Genomic DNA, 27,887 nt, shown 5'->3' with positions numbered 1-27,887 from the left:
CAGCACAGTGTTATTGGACAATAGATTATATTGACTGTAAATGTGTACTTCAAACACTGGGGCAATCACTAAAAACAGTATTTTTTAATTAAAAGGAGATAAAATGATTTAACTGATCACAAAATGAATATTTAAAATCAGAAAGAGCAGAAAAATGGGAGAAGATAAAGAAACAGTAAGTGCAACAAGTATACAACAAACACAGTAGACATTAGCCCAACTGTGCTAACATCACTTTAAATGTGAATGGTCTAAATACATGCATGAAAAAGACCCAACTACAAGTTGTCTGTAAGAATCTCACTTTAAATATGAAGATAAAGACAGACCAAAACTAAAGGGAAGGAAAAAGATATAGCATGCTAACACTAATCAAAAGAAAGCTAGACTGGCTATATTAATTGCGGGCAAAGTGAACGTCAGAACAAGGACAGTTACCAAGGACAGAAAGTGGCTCACTACATGATAAGCAGTCCATTCTCCAAGAGGACATTAACAATCCTTAACATGCATACACCTAACAACGGAGTCTCAAAGTGTGTGAGGCAAGAGTGGCAGAACTACAAAAAGAAACGAGCAAGTCTACTGCTACAGCTGTAGACTTCAGCACCCTCCATCATACTGACAGATTCCGCAGGCAGATCAGTAAGGACTAGTTGAAATGATCAACACCAGCAATCAACTGTGTCCAATTGACATTTATAGAATATTTCATTTAACAACAGCAGAAGACATGCTGTTCTCAAGGTTACATGGAACATTCACAACAGGTCTCATTTGGGGCCATAAAAAACACACTTTAACAAATTTAAAAGAGTAGAAATCATACAAAATATGCTCTCAGACCACAGTGAAATTAAACTAGAAACAAATAACAGAAAGACAGCTGAAGATTAAACAACATGTGTTTAACACAAAGGCCAAAGAAGTCTCAAGGGAAATCAAAAAATATTTTGAACTAAATGCAAATGAAAATGCAACTTATAAAATTTTGAGAGACGCAGCAAAAGCAGTGCTTAGAAAGAAATTTATAGCACTGAACGTATATACTAGAAAAAAAAAGGACATAAAATCAACAACTAAACTTCCACCTTCGGAAATTAAAGAAAGCAAGTAAAGAAAAGACATAATAAAATTACAGCAGAAATAAATGAAAACAATAACAGAAAATCAGTAGAGAAAATCAATGAACCAAAAGCAGGTTCTTTGTAAAGATAAATAAAATTGATAACCTGATAGCCAGGATAACCAAGAAAAAAAGTGAGTAAATTACTGACTACTGATACTAGATATCACTAATATCAGACATGAAAGAGGGGCCATCACTATTGATTCCACAGGCATTAAAAGCATAATAAAGGAATATTATGTCGCCTCCAAATTTGGTAACTTAAAGAGACCAACTCCTTACAAAACAGAAACTACCAATACTCATGAAAGGAAAAGTAAGTCTCCTGAACAGGCCCATGTCTATTAAAGAGACTGAATTAATGACTAACACTCTTCCAATATTCCAGACCCAGAAGATTTAACTAGTGAATTTTACCAAATATTTAAGGCAAAAACTGTACAAATCCTCTCAAATCTCTTCCAGAAAATAAGGCCATAGGGAACACCTCCTAACTCATCTATGGAGCCAGCATTGCCCTAACACCAAAACCAGATAAAACATTAGAAGAAAGAAAAGCCACAGGCCAACACCATTCATGAATACAGATACATAAATCCTCAATGAAAGTATTAGCAAACTGAACCCAACAAAGTATAAAAAGAATTATACACCACGACCAGTGGAACTTATGCCAGCTATGCAAGTTTGGTTCAACAATCAAAAATCAACTCATGTAATGCAACAAAACAAGCTAAAGAAGAAAAATCATACCATCATATTAACATATGCAGAAAAAAATCTGACAAAATCCGTATTTCATTCATTATAAGAACTCTCAGAAAACTAGGACTCAAGGAGGGGAACTTCTTCACCTTGATACAGAACATCCACTAAAAACTTTACAGGTGATTCACTGAACAGGGAGGAACTAGATGCTTTCCTCCAAGATGGGAAACAAGGCAAGGATGTGCTCTCTTACCACTCCTATTCGAGTTCATGTCAGAAGTCCTAGCTAATGCAACAAGACAAGAGGAGGAAAGAAAAGACACACAGACTTGGAAGGAAGGAATAAAACTGCTTTCTTCCCAGATAACATGACTGTCTATGAAGAAAATCCCAAAGAGGCAACAATAACAACAAAGAACTCCTAGAACTAATAAGCAATTATAGCAAGGTTGTAAGACATGGAGTCAATACACAGATGTAAGTTCCTGTCCTGTATATCAGCAATGAACTGGAATCGTAAATAAATAACATTACATTAGTGCCCCTCCAAAATAAAATACATATGTAAAAATCTAACAAAATATGTACAAGATTTATATGAGGAACTCTACAAAATAGATGAAAGAAATCAAAAATCTAAATACACAGAGAGATATTCCATGTTCATGGACAGAAAGAATCAATATTGCTAAGCTCTTGATTATTCCCAATGTGATTTATAGTCAATGCAATCTCAATCAAAATCCCAGCAAATTATTCTGTGGTTATCAACAAACTCACTCTAAAGTGTATATGGAAAGGCAAAGGATCCAGAATGGCCAACAAAATACTGAAGAAGGATAAAGCCGGAACACCAACACTAAAAATTTCAAGACTTACAATAAAGCTACAGTAATCAAGACAGCATGGTACTGGTAAAAGAACAGACAAATAGATAAATGAAACAAAACAGAGAGCCTGACATAGACCCACGCAAACAGAGTCAACTGATCTTTGACAAAGGATCAAAAGCAACTAAATGGAGAAAAAATATTCTTTTTGACAAACAGTATTAAAACAACTGGACACCCATATGCAAAAAAAAAAAAAGATCTAAACATAGACCTTACACTTTCACAAAAATTAAGTCCAAATGGATCATAAGCCTAGATGCAAAACAAAAAACTATAAATAACTCTAGGAGATAACCATATTGGTGCCCAATGGCTACCAGAACAAAAGTACCACAAACTGGGTGGCTTAAAAGAACTCTTAAAGCTCAACAATATGAAAACAACTCAAAACCAAGAGCTAAACTGACATCTCATCAAAGAATATGTACAGATGGCAAATAAGTATATAGAAAGATGCTCAACACCATGTGTCATTAGAGAACTGCAAGTTAAAACAACAATAAGATGTTACTACGTAACAATCAGAATGGCTGAAACTCAAAGAAGTGACAATATCAAATGCCAGTAAGGATGTGGATTCAGTGCTGGGAACACAAATGGTACAGTCACTCTAGAAAACTGTTTTAGCAGATCCTTACAAAGCTAAGCAGTATTGTGATATGATCCAGCAATTTCACTCCTAGAGAGCCACCCCACTGATCTGAAACTTACGTCCACACAAAAAATATGCACCCAAATGTTTATATTGGTTTATTCATGGTCACCAAACACTGGAAGCAATTAGGATGTACTTCAGTAGTTGAATGGATAAACTGTGGAATATCCATACAATGGACTATTATTCAGTGATAAAAAGAAATAAGCTATCTAGCCAGAAATACAAATGGAGGAACTTTAAGTGAATGTTGCTAAGGGAAAAAAGCCAATCTGAAAAGACTATACACTGTATGATTCCAACTCTATGACAAGTTCTTTATCAGGTAGATGTTTTGCAAGCATTTTCTCCCAGTGTATGACTTGTCTTTATTTTCTTAACAGGAGTTTTCACAAAAGTGTTTAATTTTAATAAAGTTCAATTTATACATTTTTTTTCTTTCTTTTGATGTTGTAACTAAAAACTCATTGCCAAAACCAAGGCCACCTAGATTTTCTCCTGTGTGATTGTTATGGGTAAACTGTGTCCTCTAAAGAGATATTTTGAAGTCCTAAGCCCCAGTACCTGTGAATGTGAACTTATAGAGTATTTGCAGGTATAATAAAGTGAAGATGAGTTCCTAACCCAATGACTGGTATCCTTATAAGGCAAGGGAAATGTGGACATAGACACAGAGGAAGAAATCCATGTGATAAGAGAAGAAAAAATTGGAGTCATATGTCCATAAGCCAAGGAACACCAAGGATTACTGGCAACCACTAAAAATGAGAAAGGCACAAGGAAGGACTCTTCCACAGAGACTTCAGAAACAGTACGGGCTTGCTGACACCTTAATTTTAGAATTTTGCCTCTAGAAATGTGAAAGAAAACATTTCTCTTTCTTTTAAGCCATCTAGTTTGTAGTACTTTGTTATGGCAAAGCTAGGAAACTGATACGCATTTTGATACCAGAAAAGTGTGGTGCTGTTACAATAATTACCAAAAAAAAAATGTGAAATGGGTTTGGAATTAAGTAATGGTAGAAGCTGGAAGAGTTTTGAAGCACATGATAGAAAAAGCTTAGATTGCCTTAAAAAGACTGTTGGTAGAAATACAAATGTTAAAGGCAATTTGGTGAGGGGTCAGCAACAAAAAAGGGGAACTGTAAAAAATGCATCCACAGTCTTAGAGAATACATACATCATCAAGAACAAAATGTTGCTAGAAGTATGAACGTTAAAGGTTCTTCTGGTGAGGGCTTAAAAGGAAATGATGAACATATTTTTGGACACTGGAATAAAAGAGGTCCTTGTTACAAAGTGGCAGAAACTTGGCTGAATTATGTTTTGCTACTGGGTGGAAAGTAAAACATGTAAGTAATGGCTTGGTTATTCAGCTGCAGAGTTTCCTGAACAAAATGTGGAAGATGTGACCATGGTTCCTCCTTGTTGCTTACAGTAAAATGCAAGATAAAAGAGATAAATTGAGGAAGAAATTATTAAGCAAAAAGGAGCCAACACTCGACAATCTGTAAAATTCCCAACCTATCCAAGATATCATGCTCTGGAAACAGGACTAACGGTGTGGCTGGACAAACTTTCACCAAAGAGATGAGGTGTATGTCTCATGGATCCAGCCAGCCCTCCCAGCAGAAACACTGCTAGCCTGGAAAGAAGAGGGCAGAGCTAGAATGAAACAAAGGGGGACTGTCAGGCTTTCTGTACTCTACAAGCAGAAAACAAGCTGCCCAGCGTGTACCTGCTGCTGCAGGCCAAGGTCAGTTAGGCTGACTTCACTGAGGGCAGCTCAGAGGTCAACAGGGCCTCCACGGGCCCACAGGGCAGGTCTAGCCAAAGGATCATGCTCAGGCCTTGAAACCTTGTGAAACTGGCCCTGCTGTGTGGACTCACTTGGGACCTGGGACTTTTTTTTTCCCTTCTATTTTCTTCCTTTTGGAATAAGAATGTCTATCTTATGCCTATAAGACCGTTGTTTTCTAGGTTTCAAGACAAACAAATGGAGATGAGTCTTGCCCCAGTATAGACCATACCCAGAGTCTCACAAATACCTGATCTAGATGATTTACAAGATAAGATTTGGGACGTTTTGAGTTGAGAAGTTTTGTTGAGATATCAGACTTAGAGTTGATGCTGGAAGGGATCAAGCCTCTTGAGGATGTTGAGATAGAGTGAATGTATTCTGCACATGGTAAGGACGTGAGTTTTGGGGGGTGAAAAGCAGACTGCTTTGATTTGAATTGTGTCAACCAATTAAACTGTACTGCCAAGGACTGCCAGCAACCACCAAAAGAGAGGAAGAGGCTAAAAAGATGTTCCCCTAAACCCTCCGAGAAAGCACGGCCCTGCCGACACATTGAGTTCATGCTTCCAGCTTCCTGAGCTGAGAGAACATGTACCTCAGGAAGCTAAGAGCACAGGTCACAAAAGCAAAACTGCTAACTGGGCTCACAAACATTAAAAACACCTGCTCTTCAAAAGACAGCACTGAGAAAACAACACAAAAGTAAGACATGATGGGGAAAACACTTATCTGAAAAGTTATTTATATCTCAAACATATAAAGACCTTAACAACTGAAAGAAAAAAAGGAAAATCAACCCAATGTTTTCAAATGTGCAGAAAATTTCAACAGACAATTTGCCAAAGAAATATGGATGGCAAATAAACATATGAATAGATGCTCAACACTAGTCAACAAAAAACATGCAAAATAAGTAAGATTCCACTACATACCTACTGGAAAGGCTAAAATGAAACACACACACACACACACAACAATACAAAGTAGCTCTGGCAATGATATGGAGCAACTGGAACGCTCATCATTGCTGTTAGGATCACTTTACTCATTACCCTGTTTTACTTTTCTTTTCTTTTTTTTTTAGAAAGCTCAAAATTAGAGTTTATTAATGTTTTAAAAGTTTACAATATTCTTTTTATTTTTTAAAATTTTTTATTGATTTATAATCATTTTACAATGTTGTGTCAAATTCCAGTGTAGAGCACAGTTTTTCAGTTATACATGAACACATATATATTCATTGTCACATTTTTTTCTCTGTGAGCTACCATAAGATCTTGTGTATATTTCCCTGTGCTGTACAGTATTATCTTGTTTATCTATTCTACAATTTTGAAATCCCGTCTATCCCTTCCCACCCTCCGCCCCCTTGGCAACCACAAGTTTGTATTTTATGTCTATGAGTCTATTTCTGTGTAGTATTTATGCTTTGTCTTTTTGTTTTTTTTTTTTTTTTTTAGTTTCCACATATAAGCTATCTCATACGGTATTTTTCTTTCTCTTTCTGGCTTACTTCACGTAGAATGACATTCTCCAGGAGCATCCATGTTGCTGCAAATGGCGTTATGTTGTCGGTTTTTATGGCCGAGTAGTATTCTACTGTATAAATATACCACTTCTTCTTTATCCAGTCATCCATTGATGGACATTTAGGCTGTTTCCATGTCTTGACTATTGTATATAGTGCTGCTATGAACATTGGGGTGCAGGTGTCATCCTGAATACATCCTGGATGTATGCCCAGAAGCGGAATTCCTGTGTCATACGGTAAGTCTATTCCTAGTCTTTTGAGAAATCTCCATACTGTTTTCCACAGTGGCTGCACCAAACTGCATTCCCACCAGCAGTGTAGGAGGGTTCCCTTTTCTCCACACTCTCCAGCATTTGTCATTTGTGGATTTTTGAATGATGGCCATTCTGACTGGTGTGAGGTGATACCTCATTGTAGCTTTGATTTGCACTTCTCTGATAGTGATATTGAGCATTTTTTCATGTGCCTATTGATCATTTGTATGTCTTCCTTGGAGAATTGCTTGTTTAGGTCTTTTGCCCATTTTTGGAGTGGGTTGTTTGGTTGCTTCTTATTAAGTCATATGAACTGCTTATTTATTCTGGAGATCAAGACTTTGTCGGTTTCATTTGCAAAAATGTTCTCCCATTCTGTAGGTTGTCATCTTGTTTTACTTCTGGTTTCCTTTGCTGTGCAGAAGCTTGTAAGTTTCATTAGGTCCCACTTGTTTATTCTTGTTTTTATTTCTATTGCTTGAGTAGACTGTTCCTAGGAGAACATTTTTGAGATCTATGTCAGATACTGTTTGCCTATATTTCCTTCTAGGAGGTTTATTCTATCTTGTCTTATGTTTAAGTTTTTGATCCATTCTGAGTTTATTTTTGTGTATGGTGTAAGGGAGTGTTCCAGCTTCACTGCTTTACATGCTGCTGTCCAGTTTTCCCAACACCATTTGCCAAAGAGACTGTCTTTATTCCATTGTATATTCTTGTCTCCGTTGTGGAAGGTTAGTTGACCAAAAGTTTGTGGGTTCATTTCTGGGCTCTCTGTTCGGTTCCATTGGTCTATATGTCTGTTTTTTTTTTTTTTTTTTTTTTTTTTTTACCAATACCATGCTGTCTTGATGACTGTAGCTCTATAGTATTGTCTGAAGTCTGGGAGAGTTATTCCTTCAGCCTCTTTCTCTTCAGTAATGCTTTGGCAATTCTAGGTCTCTGATGGTTCCATATAAATTTTATTATGATTTGTTCTAGTTCTGTGAAATATGTCTTGGGTAATTTGACAGGGATCCCATTAAATCTGTAGATTGCCTTGGGCAGTGTGATCATTTTTAATAATATTGGTTCTTCCAATCCAAGAGCATGGGATATCTTTCCACTTTTTAAAGTCTTCTTTAATTTCCTTCATCAATGGTTTACAGTTTTCTGTGTATAATTCTTTTACCTCCTTGGTTAGATTTATTCCTAGGTATTTTATTACTTTGGGTGCTATTTTAAAGGGGATTGTTTCTTTACTTTCTCCTTCTGTTGATTCATTGTTAATGTAAAGAAATGCAACTGATTTTTGAATGTTAATCTTGCAATCTGCTACCTTGCTGAATTCTTCGATCAGCTCTAGTAGTTTTTGTGTAGACCTTTTAGGGTTTTCTATACATAGTAACATGTCATTGGCATATAGCGAAACTTTTACCTCTTCTTTTCCAATTTGGATCCCTTTTATTTCTCTCTCTTGCCTGATTGCTGTGGCTAGGACTTCCAAGACTTTGTTGAATAGAAGTGGTGATAGTGGGCAGCCTTGTCTTGTCCCAGATTTTAGTGGGAAGCTTTTGAGTTTTTCACCGTTGAATACTATGCTGGCTGTAGGTTTGTCATATATAGCTTTTATTATGTTGAGATATGTTCCCTCTATACCCACTTTGGTGAGAGCTTTTATCATAAATGGGTGTTGAATTTTATCAAATGCTTTTTCTGCATCTATTGAGATGATCATGTGGTTTTTGTCCTTTCTCTTGTTGATGTGATGTATTGCATTGATTGATTTGCGTATGTTGAACCACCCTTGTGTCCCTGGGATGAACCACACTTGGTAATGATGTATAATCTTTTTTATGTGTTGTTGGATTCTATTTGCTAAAATTTTGGTGACAATTTTGGCGTCTATGTTCTTCAGTGATATTGACCTTTAATTCTCTTTTTTCGTAGTGTCTTTGCCTGGTTTTGGTATCAGGGTGATGGTGGCTTCATAGAATGAGTTTGGGAGTATTCCCTCCTTTTCAATCGTCTGGAAGAGTTTGAGAAGAACTGGTATGAGTTCTTCTTTGTATGTTTGGTAGAATTCCCCGGTCAAGCTGTCCAGTCCTGGACTTTTATTTGTAGGGAGGTTTTTTATTGCTATTTCAACTTCATTTCTAGTGATCGGTTTGTTCAAGTGGTCAGTTGCTTGTTGATTGAGTCTTGGTGGACAGTATGTTTCCAGAAGCTTGTCCATCTCCTCTGGGTTATCCAGTTTGGTTCCATATAGTTTTTCATAATATCCTCGTATGATATTCTGTATTTCTATTTTATTTGTTGTGATTTCTCCATTTTCCTTTCTTATTTTGCTAATTTGTGCTCTCTCCTTTTTCTTCTTTGTGAGTTTGGCCAGAGGCTTGTCGACTTTACTCTTTCAAAAAACCAGCTTTTGGGTTGATTGATTTTTTTCTATGGCCTTTTAAATCTTTTATTTATTTCCTCCCTAATCTTTATAATTTCCTTCCTTCTGCTGCCTTTTGGGTTTTTTTGGTCTTCTTTTTCTAGTTCTCTCAGCTAGTGGGTTAAATTGTTTATTTGAGACTGTTCTTTTTTGAGGAAGGCCCGTATCGCTATAAACTTCCCTCTTAGCACTGCTTTTGCTGTGTCCCATAAATTTTGTGCGGTTGTGCTGTCATTGTCATTTGTCTCAAGGTATTTTTTAATTTCAGCTTTGATTTCCTCATTGACCCATTGGTTATTTAATGGCATATTGTTTAATCTCCATGTTTTCCTTTTTTTCTCCTTTGTTTTTCTGTTGTTGATTTCTAGTTTCATAGCATTGTGGTTAATAAAGATGCTTGAGATAATTTCTATCTTCTTAAAATTGTTGACATTTCTTTTGTGCCCAAGTGCATGATCAATCCTAGAAAATGTTCCATGTGCACTTGAAAAGAATGTATATCCTATTCTTGGGGGGTGTAATGCTCTGAAAATATCCACCAAATCTAACTTTTCTACTGTATTATTTTTCTGTTGCCTTATTTATTTTGTGTCTGGAAGATCTGTCTAGTGATGTTAATGTGGTGTTGAAATCTCCAACTATGATTGTATTCCCATCAATATTCCCCTTTATCTCTGTTAGTAATTTTTTTATGTACTTACGTGCTCCTATATTGGGTGCATATATATTAACAAGTGTAATATCCTCATCTTGTATCACTCCTTTAATCATTATAAAATGTCCTTTATCTTTCTCTATGGCCTTTGTTTTAAAGTCTATTTTGTCTGAAATCAGTACTAGAACACCTGCTTTTTTGGCTTTTCCATTTGCATGGAATATCCTTTTCCATCTTTTCACTCTCAATCTATATGTGTCCTTCTCCCTGAAGTGGGTCTCTTGTACGCAGCATATTGAAGGTTCTTTCTTTATTATCCAGTCTGCCACTCTGTCTTTTGACTGGGGCATTTAGTCCATTAACATTTACAGTAATTAATGATAGATGAGTGTTTATTGCCATTTTGAACTTATCTTTGCAGTTGATTTGGTATTTCCTCTTTGTTCCTTTCTTCTTCCTTTTGTGGTTTGGTAATTTCCCTTTGTATTATCATGGGTTTTATTTAGTTTTTGTGACTCCCTTGTAAGTTTTTAGCTTGTGGTTACTCTTTTCTGTAAGTCTATCAGCCCATTACTATATCTTGAACGCATCCTATTGAAAAAAAAAATTAAAAAAGAAAAAAAACCTATATTTTCTTGCTTCCCTCTCCCACTCTTAATGACTTAAATGTCTTCTTTCACAGTTTCATGTTTACTTTATTTGTAATTCATGAGTTATCACCTTTCCAGTTATCAGTTTCTCATTTCTGCAGCATCCTGCTTCTTTTCTATTTAGAGTAGACCTTACGATGTTTCTTTTAGCATGGGTTTAGGGTTGCTAAACTGTTTTAGTTTTTGTTTGTCTGTGAAATTCTTTATCTCTCCTTCTATCCTAAAGGATAGCCTTGCTGGATAGCGTATCCAAGGCTGCATCTTTTTTTTCATTCAGGACTTTGAATATATCTTGCCACTTCCTTCTGGCCTGTAGTGTTTTGTGTAGAAAAATCAGCTGAGAGCCTTATGGGGGTTCCCTTGTAACTCACTTTGTTTTTCTCTTGCTGCCTTTAGGATCATTTCTTTATCCTTGACTCTGGCCATCTTGATTATGATATGTCTTGGTGTGGGTCTGTTTGGGTTCTTCCTGTTTGGGACCCTCTGAGCTTCCTGTACTTGGATATCTGATTTCTTCTTTAAGTTTGGGAAGTTTTCAGTCATGATTTCTTCAAAAACCTTTTCAATCCCCTTTGTTCTTTCTTCCCCTTCTGGGACCCCTATTATGCAAAGATTGGCACGCTTTATATTATCCCATAGGTCCCTTATGTTTCTTTCATTTGTTTTTGTTTATCTTGCAGTTGTCTGATGGGGTGCTTTCTGTTGTCCTGTCTTCTAGGTCACTAATTCGTTCCTCTGCATTATCTAGTCTGCTTTGCACAGCCTTTAGATCCGTTCTCATCTCAGCAAATGAGTTTACCAATTCTACTTGGCTCTTCTTTATAGTTTCCATTTCACTTTTGACGTATTTTATATCTCTAAACACTGTCTCTTTTAGTTCCTTCAATACTTTGATCACTCCTTTTTTGAAATCTTGATCTAGTAGGCTATCGATGTCTATTTCATTGATCGTTCTTTCAGGGGATTTCTCTTGTTCTTTTAACTGGGAGTGGTTCCTCTGCTTCTTCATCTTGCTCATCTCTCTCTGGCCTTGTGGCTTATGGAGTATCAGTTATCTATTGTGGTCCTTAAAAGAGTTTATTTATTTATCTAATGCCTATGTAGGAGTAAAACTTAAAAAATAAAAAAAGGAGAGAGAGAGAAAGAGAATTTTAAAAGAACAGAGAAAAAAAGGTTTGAAAACAGTGTATAACCAATTATAGAAGCGCAATTTGAATCAGACTAGCATTCATCTTGAGATGTCTTTTTTAAAAAACCCTTAAACAAAAAAAAAAAAGGAAAAAAGATCCAAAAATGATATTTGAAACCTATTTATAATCAATAACAGGAGACCAAAACCAAAAGAAATGAAAATGAAATCAGGTGGATTTAAAAAAAATGATAATAACTACTTTAAGAGACAAATTTAAAAGGAATTAAAACTAGAAGCATATACAATTGTTTAGAAAGAAAAATTTAAAAAGGAATTAAAACTAGAAACATATACAATTGTTTAGAAAGTAGAAATTAAAAAGGTAATAAAAATAGAACAGATAAAAAAAGATATGATAAAGAGCGAATTTTGAAAAAGGGGAGGAAAAAAGGTTTGAAAACAGTGGATAATGAATAATTGAAGAGTAAGTCAAAGCAGAATAGCAATCGGGCTGAGACATCTCTTAAAAAGCTTTAAAATAAAAGAGGAAAAAATATATTTGAAACCTGTGTATAAACAATAACACGAGATCAAAACCAAGAGAAATAAAAATGATGATGTGAATTTTTAAAAATAATATTATTTTAAAAGAAAAATTTAAAAGGGATTAAAACTGGGAGGATACATAATTGTCAAAAAAGTAAAAATTAAAAAGGTAATAGAAAACACAACAGGCAAAAACAGATTCAAAAAAAAAAAAAGGGGGGGGAGGGAGTGTTCTCCTGGAGACTGTGCTCTTAATGATAAGTCTTTCTGTCTTCGCCCTGTTTGGTGAGCTTGGCTTGCTGTCTCCAGAGGTCCTCATTTGGTGCCCTCGTCTGTGCTGCTCCCAGTGCCTGTTGGCAAGCAAATTGTGCCCCCTCCCAGCACAGCGTTCCTGCCGGAAAGGCTAGGGTCCACACGCCGTCTCCCGGCGCTGGTCACTCTGCAGCTCTGCGCCGCCTTGCGCTCTGCCCCAGGTTGGCGCTCCACAGGCGGGCCCCGAAAAGACCGCAGAACAGCTCTGCCCCTGCTCCGTGCCCAAACTCAGCTCCTTGTTTGTTCTGGTGGTGCGAACTTTCCGAGGCACCAGGGCGGAAGGATCCTGACTTGGGCTGCAAACAAGTCACTGGCCTTTGAGGGTGCCGAACCCCCAGGCATGGATTCAGGTTTCGCCCCCGCCCCCACCTGGGTGCCAAGCGCCCGAGGATATGGCAGCTGCACCTGAGCCCTGCCTTACCTCGCTGAAAACCTTCTGTGGGTTTTCAGAGATGGGGGTATGCACACTTCCCCTTCCCCCCAGGGCACATCAGCCATGGTGTTTTATGGAGGGCCCAGGTTGTTCTGTCCTGTGCACCCACTTATCCACACTGTGCAGCACCCTGCAGTCCCCCGGGGCTGCCTCAGTGCAGCTGTCCCCATCCTCCACCCGGCTCAGGCAGCCTGTCCCAGCCCCCAGCTCCCGGCTCAGGTCGCAAGCTGGGTGTTGCAGGGACCCTCTGTGCCCATTTAACTTAGTTCTGTCAGTCTGCTCCGTACAGATCCGAGCCTCGGAGACTCCCCCTCTGTCCTGCTGGCCTCTCTGTTGGAGAGGGGGAGACCCAGCGAATGAGCGCCAGTCCTCCTTTGCTGCTCCCTCCCCACGGGACCAGTCCTGCACTGTTTTGCCTTTCTGTCTTCCTTTCTTCCTTTCTCCTACCAGATTTTTGGCGTCTTTGTTCTGTCGGAGAGGACAATGTTCTGTCAGAGTTCCGCAGGTGCTCTGGTTGGCTGAGTGGGTCCACGGATGTGAGTCTTGGTGTATCTGTGGGAGAGCGTGAGCTACGTGCATCCTACTACTCTGCCATCTTGGCCTCGTCCCCATTTTACTTTTCTTAAAAGCACCTTTCATTACCTTAAAGTTTGCTTATGTATGTAAGTCAAAATTTATCTGCTCATACATTTACTGTGTATATTCCTCAATGTAAGTACCACAAGGCTGGTGACTTGGTTTGTCTTGTCACCACTGTGTCATCTCAGCACTAAGAAAAATGGCAAAAACCAGGCACTCAATACATATTAAGAGGCAAGAAGGAGCAGAAAGGACTCTAAGATATGTGAATATATGGAGGCAAACAACTGCATCACATCACTCTACAGAGGGACAACCATAAAATTAAACTGGCATAAATTAAACACATAAATAAATTTAGGAACACCCCCCCCAGAAGGTTGCATGGTATAATGCAGAGATCGCCAATTTCAGATTCCAGATTAGAATCATCTGTAGGGCTTTGCAAAATCCCAGTTCCAGGCCACACTAAATCAATGAAATCAGAATCTCTTGAGAATGCGAGCCAAGGATCTATCATTAAAGTTCCCCAGGTGATCCAACCATGCAGCAGAGGTTGAGAATCACTAAGGAAATGAAACCCAGACTTCGGAGCTGTACATACTTGGGTGTACATCTGGGGCAAGTTACTTAACCTCCCTAAGCCCCAAAGTTCTTATCTGCAAAATGGGAATAATAAACACCTCCTAGAGTTGTTGTTAAGATTGAGATTACACATAAAGTTCTCAGTAAATGTTAATTCCTCCCAGGGAAAACCTCATGAAATCTTCATTGCTCAGTGATAAATGCTGATTCAGTCCTCAATTCATATCTTTCTTTGTTACTTGATTATTAAATTGAACATCTGCAATGGAGGAGTTTAGAAACAGTAATTTTTTCACTCTCCTAACAAGATAGTGCCTAAAGCTGTATCTATTTCAAATCTAGGAATAACTAAACTGTGAAGGGAAATCTAGCTGATTATTTATACCAGTGATTCTCAAACGTGACTGCAGGTTAATCACCTAAGAACCTTTTTCAAAAATACCATTATTAAATGTCCAGACCTTGCCCAAACCACTTGAATCAGAATCCCTGGGGTGAATCCAGGGCATCAGTAATTTTTAAAAATCCAAATGAACAGTGATTTTAAAAAACAGGACTGAATAGCACTGATTTGCACTAATGATATCCCATGCTAAGTGTACATCCAAGGCATTCTGGGAGCTCTTAAAAAATAGATTGAATCCAGAACCCCATCATGACTTACTGAGAATCTGTGGAGGTGAAGCCTATCATTTTGCAAAGCTTCACGAAACTCTCCAGATTATCCTGACGCAAACCCACTGGGAACCACTACTTTATACCATGCATTTACTCTCCCTGTTGTCTACCAGAAAACATCGTCTAGAACTTTCACTGGCCTCCCATGCCAAGCCTGACCAGTTGCTTTTAATCACTAATGGAAGCAACACATCACAGTAAGTTTCAATTTTACAGATCATTGTTGATCATGTTCACGTGCAGCCCCTTGACCCACATCATTTACCATACACTGTGCCCAGAACTGGCTATGTGGTCCATTGGCCTTTCCAACCAAATCCCTCTAACAGGCTGCCTGGGAAGGGCAAAACGGAAGCATATTACTCTCCAAGGCTCATTTCCCTTTAAGCCATACTCCAATCCCAGGACAAGTTAAATGAACATCACTGGTCAGATGAAACTGAATGAAATTCAAGTTGTTTTCTGGACCTAGAAGCACTGGTAGGTTTGCTTCCATCAGAGAGCTAATAAAATCAGAGGAAACAGAGATAATGCCTGAGTTAGAAGCACGTCGAAACTCCACCTAGACTCCGCAGTAGGACCCACAGAAAATGATTTTAGGGGAGTCAATCAGTACACATATCACCATGGCTGCAGTACCAGGCAGATGACAAGAGCAGCATTTAAACAACCAGGCACAAATTTAGGCTTATTAAGTACATTAACTCATGTGATCTTCGTAAGAACCCTATCATGCAGGTACTGTTATTCCTATTTCATGGATAAAGAAACAAAGGCACATGGAGGATAAATAATTTACCCAAGGACATGTAGCTAGTAGGTGGCAGTTTCTGAACCCAGGCAATTTGCTCCAGTCCATTATCTTATTTACTCTACTACAATGTAGATGATTAATGGTCAACATCTTAAAAAAAAAAAGTTGATGTCTGCAGGAGAAACTGGAGATCAGACTCTGTACCTTGGGCAAGTTACTTAAGCCCTCTGAGCCTATTTTTGCATCTGAAAAATAGACATAACAATAGTACCTGACTCACTGCGTTGAGGTGACAATTAAACGAGATTATGCATGTGATGTATTTACAACAGTGCCTGGCACTTTGAAGACCTGTCAGATGTTATTTGCATCATACTACAGCCCGAAGGGGTCAGGGAGAAATAACAGTCCATGAAACTGCAACTCTCCCCTGACTACCTCATATCTGTAGATCCTGTAGATTCCCATTTCATCAGATCCAATATGAGCTGCAGGAATAAAAGATAAACGAAACTTAAGAACTGCCACTGTGACAAACCCCCAGCCGATCCAGTCCAAGACTAGGAGTCAGTATGAAAATGGAAAGCTCTGTTTGCTATGGTTGCTACAGTTTGGCACTTTTTAGCACACATACTCAATTATGAAGCTGTATAAATGTAACCACACCAGGAGCCAGACCTCCAAGTAGCTGCAAACTGCGGTGGACTTTGGTTTGACTGGAAAACATGTCACAGGAGACAATACTGTCCGGTGGTAAAGGTCAGCCTTCCCCAGGCACATTTGTAAAAACAAAAGAGAAACAAAATGAGAATTCAAAAACAGGTAACATCCATTACGTGCTTGCTATTGTGTTAAATGTTTCTATGTATTACCTCATCTACTAAACTTCACAACAACCTTCCAAGCCTGAACTTCCCCACTGGAAACCACAACCCCACTGGGATGATCTCATTTTACGTTCACGACTCCACATCTCAAACGGGCACTCAGTACTGCCTAGCAAACCAACTCCATTTCCCTAGTGAGTTCACTTTCCCACTCTTCAGAGGGACCCTTACATGTGTTTCCTCCCTGTTCTAACAGATCTCTTCCCTGCTCCCCTGCTGCCCTAACTCTCAGCCAGTGACCACCTTCACAGACAGATGGGGCCTCTTCCACCTACCTGCACCCGTTTTTTTCGGCTTCCCCTCTAGTCACAATGCAGTATCATTTCCTGCCCATTTTAAAGCCAACTACTCACCTGCTCTGGAGTTTCCTCCCCTCAGTTATTCAAATATTTCTCCCTTTCTATGAGTTCAATCCCACTGGCATATAAGCATATTCTGAATTTCTCTTGTCTTAAAAACAAAATTCCACTTGACCTTAAGGCCCCATCTATTGCACTAAAGTTGTTCTTGTTAAAATGATTAAAATCCTCCTAATTGCCAAACCATCTTGCACGGTAGCACTCACCATGGCTGACCACCAGCTCCCTCTCTTTTTAGCTTCCCTTTCTCTTTTCTCTGTCTACTTTCCACCTAGGTAGTTTCACCCAGTCCCTTAGTTTAAATACCACCTATATGGTGACCACTCCAAAGGCCAGTTCTAGCCCTAACACCCTCCAGGACTTCACCTTCAAATTTCCAATGGCCTGTTTGATGTCTCAACTTAAAAATCTACTAGGTGACTTATGTACATTTTACCACTAAATAAATAAATAAATCCACCAAGCGATTGACAGATGGAGAGAGGGATTGAGAGATGCATAGATCTGTGAAAAAACCAGCGCAACTAAATATTAATGGTAGGGTCTAGGTGGTGGGTGTATGGAGTTCCCTATAAAATTCTTTCTAACTATATTGTTCATGTGTTGCATCTTGGAAAAAACCTACTAGGCATCTCAAACCTAAGATACCCAAGACATAATTCTCGACTCCACCTATTCCAAAAATGAAACCTAACTCACCTACAGTTTTCCCCATCTCATTAAACAGCAAGGCAAAACCCCAGAACTCAGCCTTGACTGGCTCTCTCCCACCTGGAATGTAAGTCCCTGAAGGAGGGACCTTGCCTATCTTGTTCGTAGGTATTTTCAGCTTCTAGAACAGTCCTGGTACACAGGAGGTGTTTAAAAATAGCTGTGGAATTAATCATGAATTAATGCCCTGTTTCTCTCTGGGCCACTCGGCCTGTAGTAGAGAATAACCTTTGTTTTTACTGGCCTGTCGTGCGGCAAGCAGAACGAGTTTGGACTCGGCAACAAACCCTCACTGGTCCTTGAGTGAGAATGGAGCTCCTGGCCCCCAAACCTCCTCAGCCCAGGAAGCAGGGACCGGTGAGCTAGCACCCGACTATGGCTTCTTACCAATCACAGCAGTTCCACGCGCTTCAGCGAGAGTTCAAGGTCTTTCTTTACCACAGAGCCAAAGCGCTCCCTGTCCCAAAGCTGTCGCGCACAGCACCCACAACACGTGTGGCAGCAAGGCGCGGCACCACGCCGCCCTGGCTGTCTCCGCCGGAGGCTGCGGCGCGCTCTGGCCTCACCCTGCCCAGGGCCCACCCGAAACCTGCCCAGGGGGCCTGTCTGTGGCTGGGGCCACAGCCCACACCTTACACCTTCAGCCCCTGGGCATCAGCGGCATCTGCCTCTCAAGACCATTAGGTGGGCCCAACTCTGCCCTCTCACACCTCGGCACGGACGTCCCTCAACTCCCCGCCCCAGCCCCCAGTATCTCTCCTCACCTGGCCCTGCCGCACCCAGCCTCGCCCGAACCGCCCCACCTGCCAACCGCCCACCTCGCGAGTTGGGTTCTCAGGCCCACCGGACCTGCGGGATCGGTGCCATCCAATCCTGGAGGCTCCCGCGAGCCTGCGCACTGGAGCCTCACTCTGCGCCTGCGCCCCCTGCTGCCAGGCCGGAGGCGGCAGTGCTTCCCCCTGCTGGCCCTCCGAAGCACTGCAGCGGTCTCCTCGGATCCAGTGGTAGATTCGCTGCGGCTGCCACCGCCCTGTCTCTGTCTCCTCCCAAGCCAGGCTCATAATGCCAGCAACTCTCTGAGCCATGCCCACATCCTAAACCACTGAGGACTGCGTTCTCTTGGGGTGATCGCCTGGTTCACACCTGCCTCTAAGTGATCTGACAGCCTGTTCCCAGAAGGGGCAGGGCCCTGGTCCAAGCCCACCAGCACCAACCATGGGGGACCCACAGCATGCAGGACTCTTACTGGCTTTGGCGGTTTCAGCTTCTGCCGCCGCCTCCTCTTCCAAGCTCTCCCAGCTGCTAATGGGGTCTGACACACGGGTCTTCTTGGCCTACAGCGCTACATCTTCCTCCGCCTTCCACTTCTGGCCAACCTCCGAGGTGCTGCAAGACAAGCGTGACTGGCTATCCTAACCGCGTGACCAGGACAACCCAGGAGAGTTGAAAAGGAAGATTTTCCCACATCCTCTCTGACCCAAAAGGAAACACGCAAAATAAGAGTTTAAACAGCGATGAAAGACAGTGTAGATACAATTTTGCGTTCTGTATTTTCACTCATTTCTCGTGTTTTTACAATTGTCTTTTAATCTTCAAAATAATCGGGAAAGATGGAAAACACGTAACACCAGCAGCTAACCATCACTGAGCAGTTAAGGCTGGCACTGCAGACACCTGACACAACCATGGGGCTCCTCCCGGTAGAACTTGTGGCACCCACAGTATCCTCTTTCTGGAAGAGTCTGCCCAGGTCCCTCTTGTCTTCAGGCCTCAACTCCATTACAGCCTCCTCCAAGAGGCCCTCCCTGATCACCTTCCCCTCCCCAAGACATCTCTGCCACACCATCCTGTTTCACTTTCTTCAGAGCGTTTTTCTCCCTCCTGGTATTTTATCTACTTCCTGCTCGATGCCCCCACTACACAGTCAGGCTCCAGGGGGGCTGGAAGGAACCTTCTCTGCTCACTACAGCCCCTCAAGTGCACAGCACGAGTCTCACAGCTAAGTGACTTGCCCAGGGTGAAAGAGTAAGTCTATGGCTCTGTGCAGGATAAGCACCCAGGTGGCTGGGTTGCCAGGACTTTCATGTATCATCTTCTCTGACCCCAGCTTCCCAACCCCAAGGGAGTCTCTGTCTGACCCATGTTCTCCAGCTGGGACAGACGTTGGCCTGCCACAGTTTGGGATGTGCTGCTCAGTCCCTTGTTTCCAGAAAGGCCACCTGTTGGGAATCTTCTGCAAATACAGGTTTCATTTATTACGCCTATCAGTTCTTTCTGCCTCTCTCCTCCCAACAGAATGTAAGTTTGACAAAGGCAGAGATTTTTCTCTGGTTTGTTCCCTGCTATATCTAGAACAGTCCTAGCTCACAGTAGGTGCTCAATATACTGGGGGGGGGACATATCTCCAATGCCCAGGTTTAGCACTCTCGGTACTATTATTATCCTCATTTAACAGATGAAGACAGACTTGGGGAGGCCAAGTTTGTCCAGGGTCCTATAGCTTGTTGCTCGGTTTGAACTACTAGGCCAGAAACGATGAGGCTAGGTTGGCTCTGGTGGGTGTATGGTCCTTGTCCCATAGAAGGGGCCAGGGGCAGGGAAGGGCATGTGGTGCGGCTCACTGAAGCAGTTCTCTGGGGAAGGAAGTGCTGTGCAAACCCCCAGACACCTAGGCAAGACGGAGAGGGTCTGGAAGAGGAAGTGGGGGTGTGCCCTGTGCTCCCTCAGCAGCAGAGGAGAGCTAAGCCCTGAGGACTGCCAGGGCTCTCCCCTGGAAGCTGGGGTCCCTTTCACACCATTGCCTGCCTTTGTTTACACACCTCTGATGACAGGGAACTCACTGCTCCACTGTAGTCTCATCATTTTTGGAGCGCTCTCATGACAAACTGCTTACGCTCAGAAGCTGAAACCTGCCTTCCTAAAGATAGATACGCATGGGTCCCACTTCAGTCTCTCAGGCCCAGAGAACAAAGATGTGCAAACCGTGGTCCCTCACTTGCCCCTTTGCCATTTCTTTTCCATCCTGACAACTCAGGATTTACTATCCCTCCTCATGGGACACGACTGCAGGTCCTTCACTCCCCGAGCTGGCTGTGGTCAGGTCAGTTCATGGAGAAAACAATTATCCCCTCTTTCATTCTCAAACCATTCCTCTGTTGATACACCCTTGGATCACTCCCCTTTCCTTGTTTTACAGGTTTCACGGGCATTCCACATCCAACATGTCCTTGAAATCTTTCCTTTCAAATTAGGTTTCTTCCTTTCAAGTGTACAAGCCAGACACTGGGAGTCACTAGATTGCCTTTCCAAACCACCCACAGACACTGGTCTCATCCTCTACCATTCCTGGAATCTACCGTCTACTCCTCTGTTACTCCTGTCTCAAGCCCCATCAGCTCTTGCCTGGATGATGTTATCCGCCTAGTCATGCCATGCTGCAGAGTGCAGCACCGCTGTCCTCTTCACCCTTCGGTGGCCTCCACTGCTCTTGGGGCAAAGACGTAACCTCTCCCCATAGATGATCAGGTCTTGCACCGGGTGGGCTCTGCCAACTGTCCAGCCTCATCTGTACCGTGCCTGAGGCTACAGGCCTCAGCACCCACAGTTCCCTCTGCAAGGTAGACTCCACCGGCCTCTCCACACCTACTGCCTAGTTCACTCCCCTACTCCCTGCAGCTCTCAGATCAAAGGTCACCTCAAGGAAGCCTCCCCTAAACCCCCAGATGAGGCTAAGCTCATCTGTTCCTGTGGTTTGGGCACCAGGCACCTCTTTCGCACTCCTCACTACTGTGGTCACTTTACACTCATGCGTTTCACCCTTTGAGGCATGCTTACCTCCCAGACTCCACTGTCAGCTCCAAGGAAGAAGGAACATGTCTGTCTCTCTCATGACAATGGCTCTGTACTTAGAACGGAGACTGGCATTCAGCAGGCAATCAACAAATGCTTATTGATTTAATGAATAGTAAGCTGCAGAGAAGCTTCTGTCCTTAAGAGACACTGATCACAGCTCTGTGTCCTCTCCCACTACCAGACACCCGTATCTGCGATCTGGCTTCCTGGAGGTGGTAACAGTACCTACAGTGGGCTGTGGGGACAGATCTTAGCCCAGAGTGCATCCTAGTTGATTCCAAGCTGGTAGCTTGGGATGTCCATACACCACAATTTCAGCCAGGTGAGACTTACTGTTGCCAGTGTGTATAGGTGTCCAGAAGGGTTACAGGCTGAGTCATGAAACTTTTCTGCAGAGAAGTAAAGAGAAAGCAGCAATTAACCCCCAAGTATAGTTAAGGGTCCTCCTTATTCTCCCTGGGCCCCACTCTTAGGACCTCATGACCAGCCCAGGTGGGTGAGAAGGTGGTCTTCATGCTCTGGGAAATATGTCTGCACAGCCCTGCCAGTACCACCCAAACCTTCCAGAGACAAGCAGGGGAAATATTTCCAGCTAAAACCTTTTACACTAAAACACTGGTGAGAAGTATTTTTGAGAGAAGTTGGTTGTTCCAGAGAGAGTTGGAATGTTCCAGGCTAGCATTTATCCAGACCCCCGTCTCCCGGGCACTTTCCAGGTTTTGGGGACACATGACAGGGCTTTTTCCACCCGCTGACCTTTCGAAAGGCTTTCCAAGGCCAGTCTGGTCAATCTCCCCAGGACAGTAAGAACCACCGTCCAGACACCCGAGGCAATCCAGGTGACACAGCTGTAGTCCACTCATCTACTGGGAAGAGACTGGAACCAAATGGTACCAATCCTTTGGTAGAAGCAGAGGCCTATGAAGCCAAGATCAGAAGCCTACTCTTTCTGTAAATGTCAAGAACCTGGGGTGCCAAGTGCCCCAAGGAGGCTGAATGAGTAATGTGGGGCGAGGGCAGTGTCAGGGATCTGGGCAGAGTGGCGGAGGGTGCACTTGGAGTCGGGCAGAGTGCCTCTGTTAACTGGATGGGCCAATCTCTTCACCCCTTCAAACTTCATGTTCCTTTTTGGTAACATGAGGACAATAGCAGTACCCACCTAACAGGAGACAATGTAGTCAGTGCCCCCAATATGAGCCAGTAACACTGAGACTTCAAGGGTCAGTTTCACTCTTCTTGGGCCCCAGGCATACTGGCCTCCTCTGTGCCCCTCAAAAACATCAGGCCACCCCCCACCATCAGGGCTCGCCATTCTTTCTGTCTGGAATGCTCTTTCCTGCCAAAGGCTCACTCCCTCACTTCCTCCAGGTCTCTGTCCAAATGTCACCTTCTCAGTGGGGCTTCCTGATCACCCCATTTATAATTTAACCCTGACATTCCTTATTTTCCCTGCCTGCCTTATTTTTACAGCTAGCACCTACTATCACCTGACACTGTATCATTAACTTTTTAAAAACTCAGCCATCTGTCTGCTTCTGCTATAATGTATGCTCTACGAGAGGCCTGTATGCCTAGACAAATTCCCCAAAGAATATGGGTACTGCCTCCTGCCCCCTGCAGCTAATAAGTGATGCAACTGGAGTAAGAAGGGCAACTAAGGTCCAAAGAGGATTGGGAAAGGCATAGATAATGTTTTAGGGCCCATCACACTTTAGTCTCTCCAGGAGGTCCTGAGAGCAAGCCAGAGCATACACCACAGCTAAAGGGATACCGCCTACTTAGGTGAATAGCCACCATACCAGCTAAAAACCTTCCAGGGGCTGACCACTGCTCTTCAGGTGAAGCCCAAAGTGCCCACAGTAAGGTCCAGCCAGCTCCCTGTCTCTCTTCTCAGGGACCTGTATCACCTTTGTACTCCACACTTAGGCCACAAAGAACTTTCCAGAGACAAGTACAAAGGCAACAATTTCCCTCTCACCACAGGGCATTTGCACCTCCCTTCTCTCAGATCTCAAAGCAACATCCACTTCCTCAGGAAAGCAGTCCTGGATATCCCTGACAGGGGCAATCTGCCATCCCTGTGTCTCTCATTCTTGGCACTTAACGCAGTGTTAACTGTACAGTTACTTTTGTGATTCTTTGATTTATGTCTATCTCCCTTACCAGATTTAGACTGTAAACTCCAGGAGGGCTGGGGACCCCCGCTTATCATTCTATCATCAGCACCCTGAACGCCAGACTAACAGTTGCTGAGAGAATGGATGGGGTAAATAATGACTGCACCACAAGTTCGAATCCCAAAGCTGTCCGACTCAGTACAGAAGAGCTGCTAAGGCCTGAGCTCCATCTCAATTAAGGGGCCAGAAGCCCCTTCTCGGAATGGCGCTCTTTCGCCCCTCCAGGGCTGGTCGCAATCCACCCTTCAGACGCGCAGCAACCTTCTCACCCTAGGGGGCCGCGCCTACCCACGCGGCCCAAGACTTCGAAACTTTAAACCGCCGCTCCCAGGAAGCGGGTGGCGGTAGGGGCGCGGGAGTGACGAAGCCCTGCGCCTGGGATCTCACGTCCGGCTCGCCCACGGCACAGATGGGGAAACCGAGGCCCAGAGGCCCTGTGGGCAGCAGGGGCTGGGGGCAGAGGCTGAGGCTCCTTCGGCTCCCCTGCCCGCGTCCCGGCGCACCGCGGGATCCGGCTCTGGGCGCCCGCCAGGCCGCCAGGGGAGGGGGCGCAGGCAGTCTCCCTCCAGATCTCGCACGCGGCCCTCACACACGGCACGCTCTGCCCCTTCACTTCCCGCGCCGCGCACACACAGCCCGCCTGCAGCACACGCTAGTGGATCAGGGGAAGCAGCTCCCGCCGCTTCCCGGCCTCAGCCACGCCCGCGACCCCCAGCAGGAGGGCTTACCTGCACACCCCGCTCAGTCCCCGCCCGCCACTTCCCGCTTGCCCTTAGACCTCGCGCGTCCCACTGCCGGCTCCGCCTCCGCTCCGGCCGCGCTGCACGCCGGGACGTGTAGTCTTACCTCCAGGCGTGGCTGGCCCCGCCCCGGCCCGTGAAAGGGGCGGAGACATGGAGGACAACGAGACCTCCCATTGGCGGGGGAGGACGTGGCCCGACTCGAACCCGCCCCCGGGGCCGGCCGTGATTTGAATGACTCCCTCTTAGATCCTTCAGGCTTACTCCTTCAAGGAATTTGTCTTCCACTTAGAAGTCTGACAGCTGCGATCGGGTTTTACTCATCTCTGAATTTCCTAATCTGCACCTCTCTCTAGACCCGAACTTCCGGTTACCCACTCATTTATTCATTTCACAGATTTTTTAGAACCCATGAGCTATTTGTCGTCATTCATTCACTGTACAAATCCTTATTGAGCACCGTACTTTGGGCTAGCGCTTGGCTAGAATTGGGGGATAAAAAGTTGAATAAGACCTGGGAGCTGCTCTCAAAGATCACAGGGCAAGAGAGAGACAATCGGTAACCAAGAAACTATGGTTCAGTGTCTTTCTGTGCATTGTCCGGAACAGGCACAGCCTATGAGAGCAGGAAGGAGGGGCCCCTAACCCCAAGAGACATCTAAGCTGATGCTTAAAGATGGAGTAGGAATTTCTAGGTGCAGAGGAGAGGACTGGCATTCCAGGCAGAGGGCACTGCATGAGTACAGACAGGAGAAACCACCCTGGTACAGGCTGGGAAACACAAACATAAAACCCAGTCTGTACTGCTGGGCTGTAGAGTTGGGGGGAAGAGGGAACGAGTGAGGGCACAAAAGGATGGAGAAGTTAGCAGGGCCTATAGCACCCCCTTCTGCCAGAAGAGTTTGCACTTTGTTCCAAGGCAATATAGACTCTGACTGGTTTTATGCAGGAGGGTGACCTGGGTGTGTGTTTTTAAAAGACTGCCATGACCAAAGCATGGAGGATGGATTTGTGGAGAACAAAGCCGAACGTGAGGGTGCTGTGGCTGTGGTGAGGAGGTTGGCAGGGAAAGGGTGAGCTAGGCTGGGAAGCACATGAATCACCGGTTCTCAACTTCGTGGACCCATTGATAAGCTGAAGACAACATGAACAACCTAGCTTTTGCTGTAGAAAAATTTGAAGGTGTCCAAACCCATAACATTTTCCATCCAATTTTAGGACACATACCTGAACATCCTAGAGTTAGGAACTGCTGCTCCAGGAAGAAACAGGGACAGGATCAGGTGACCGTTGGGATGTGGTGAGTGAGGAAGAGGGAGGAGACTAACCTACATTCAGCTATTTAGCAAATATTTACTGAGCACCTACTATTGGGGATAGAACTCTCTCTAGCCCAACAGAGTTTACAGTCTAATCTGGGAGACACAAACTAAACAAACAGTCATACAAATACATTGTTACAAACAGTAAGTGCAGAAAGGAAAAGGGTAGTGTTTTCTTATGGAATTGTAGAACGTTTAAAAGCCATGCTGGAGCCATAGGGCTTGGGCTCAAACTCCAGCTTTGCCTCAGTAACCAGGCGACCTGGGGTGCATTACATAACTTCTCTGTGCCTTAGTTTCTTCACCTGTAAAGTAGAGATAATTATCATTTCTAGCTCACAGGGTTGTCATGGGGAGTAAATCAGTGCTAAGCAGAAATGCACAGAAGAGTTGCAAAGGATAGTGCTGTGCTAGTGTGTGTATTACCATTACTGTGGAAGCATTTGACAGGATGGAGGGGTCGATCTCTTCTTAGGGGTTAGGGAAGGATTCCCTGAGGAAGTGATATTTGTGAGGAAATCTGAATGATGTGCAAGAGAGGAGGGGTATGGGGGAATCCTAGGCAGAAGAAAGAACCCGTGCAAAGGGCCTGAGGCAGAAGGTACAACTGAGAGAAGAGGCAAGAAAAGGCCTTTGTAGCAGAACCCAGAGGGAGAGCAGGGAATAAGGGAGTGTAGAAGGTGAGCATAGACAGATTCCACATTAAGGATCTTTCCCTTCATCTTCGGAGTGATAGGAAGCCACTGACAGAGTAGGCCTAAGGACAGGAAGACATTTGCATGTTAATGTGACCTGTGTGAATGCCTAGTGGAAAGTGAAGTGTGTGTATGAGTAGATACAAGACAAGTTAGGGTTAGGGGTGCAAGCAGGCATCTGGGGAGAACATCATGGGGGAGGTGCTGGTAGCAGTGCAGCTGGACGGTGGTGGAAGATTCCAGTCATCAGGAAATAAAATCATCATAGTGATATGTAGGAATGGAGGGTAATGGAGAGGGAGTGTCAGGATGGACTCTGAGGTTTCTGGGCAAACAGGCAGGCAGTGGGTTTCACTGAGACAGGGTAAACTGGATCGGGTTGGGGGCGGGTGAGTGAGAAGAGGAGGGTGTGGGGAGGGGAGTGAAAAGCGCAAGTTCCACTTCAGACATGGTGAGCTCGAAAGGCCTTTGGGACACTGCATGTAGATGTTGAGTAGGCACGTGGAGGCCTGGGTTTGGACTCACATGAGGACGGGAAGTTGTCAGCAGAGAGATGATCATGAGAATGAGGGCTGGATTGCCCAGAGAGATGAACTTGGAAAGAAAAGAGAAGGAGCCCCAGGATGGAGCTCGGAGGCACACCCACAGATTAGGGCTGTGCAAATGAGGATACACCTGCAGAGGCTGAGAAGGAGGGACTGAGAGGTGGGAGAAAACCCAGGAGAGTGGACGTAGGGAAGGAAATGAACAGAAGGAAGCCAAGAGTACCAGGAAAGTGAGAGGAGTCAATGGGGAATGCTCTGAGAGTTGGGTAGGACGAGGATGGAACCACCAGCTTTGGTTCATGACAGGCCTGGGGACTGTTGGTGGCTTTAAGGAGCGTTGTTCTGCAGTGATCAGTACACATATGTAAACTAAAAAAAATACGTGCAGTATATTGTATATATGTATTTACATGCAATGTAATGTATATGTGCAGTCAAACTGTAACAATTCTAATAAAACTGAAAAAGGAAACAAAACTCATAAAAATAAAGGAGTACTGTTTCTGCAGAGTGATGGAGAGGGTCAGATGGCGGTGGTCTGACGGCAAGGGATGAAGGAGGCAGTGGGTCTTTTGAGAAGAATTTGTGTGAAGGGGAGGAGAGAGATGCTGTGATGGGGTCAGTGTGTGTGTTGGGGGGAGGTACGTTAAAAGGTTGGAGAGACCTGAGTTTGTCTTCAGGCTGATGGCACATCAAGGGGAGAGACTAATTAAGGGTGTGGGAAATAGGGGCAACAGTCAGCGAGCGAGGACCACGAGCACGTGCCGGGCGTGGGATCAGGCCGTGGGTGGAGGGGTGGTCTGGGAAAGGAGGAGGGATGACTTCTCTCGAACCAAAGGAAGGAACAAAGAGAGGATGCGTGCAGATGAAGATGTAGGTTTGTAGTGGG

General features: G+C 43.6%; 1 protein-coding gene across 27 annotated transcripts in view; it reads right to left on the bottom strand.

Annotated features, from left to right (window-relative positions):
- Positions 1-24,506, bottom strand: part of LOC102536329 (tyrosine-protein phosphatase non-receptor type 20-like) — an 88,512-nt gene extending 64,006 nt beyond the window's left edge. For 15 of the 27 annotated variants that reach the window (XR_012061579.1, XM_072943682.1, XM_072943657.1 and 12 more), the window contains exons 1-5: positions 24,425-24,506; positions 21,853-21,908; positions 18,914-19,053; positions 16,345-16,475; positions 16,149-16,198 (exon numbers count right to left, since the gene is read on the bottom strand). The gene's annotated coding sequence lies outside the window, so the exon portion shown is untranslated. The other 12 variants (XM_072943666.1, XM_072943669.1, XM_072943663.1 and 9 more) reach the window with 9 other exon arrangements.
- Between the last annotated feature and the right edge of the window lie 3,381 nt (positions 24,507-27,887).

Source organism: Vicugna pacos, chromosome 19 (assembly GCF_048564905.1).
Source record: "Vicugna pacos chromosome 19, VicPac4, whole genome shotgun sequence".
Taxonomy (NCBI): Eukaryota; Metazoa; Chordata; class Mammalia; order Artiodactyla; family Camelidae; genus Vicugna; species Vicugna pacos.
This window is presented reverse-complemented; position numbering and strand designations above follow the sequence as displayed.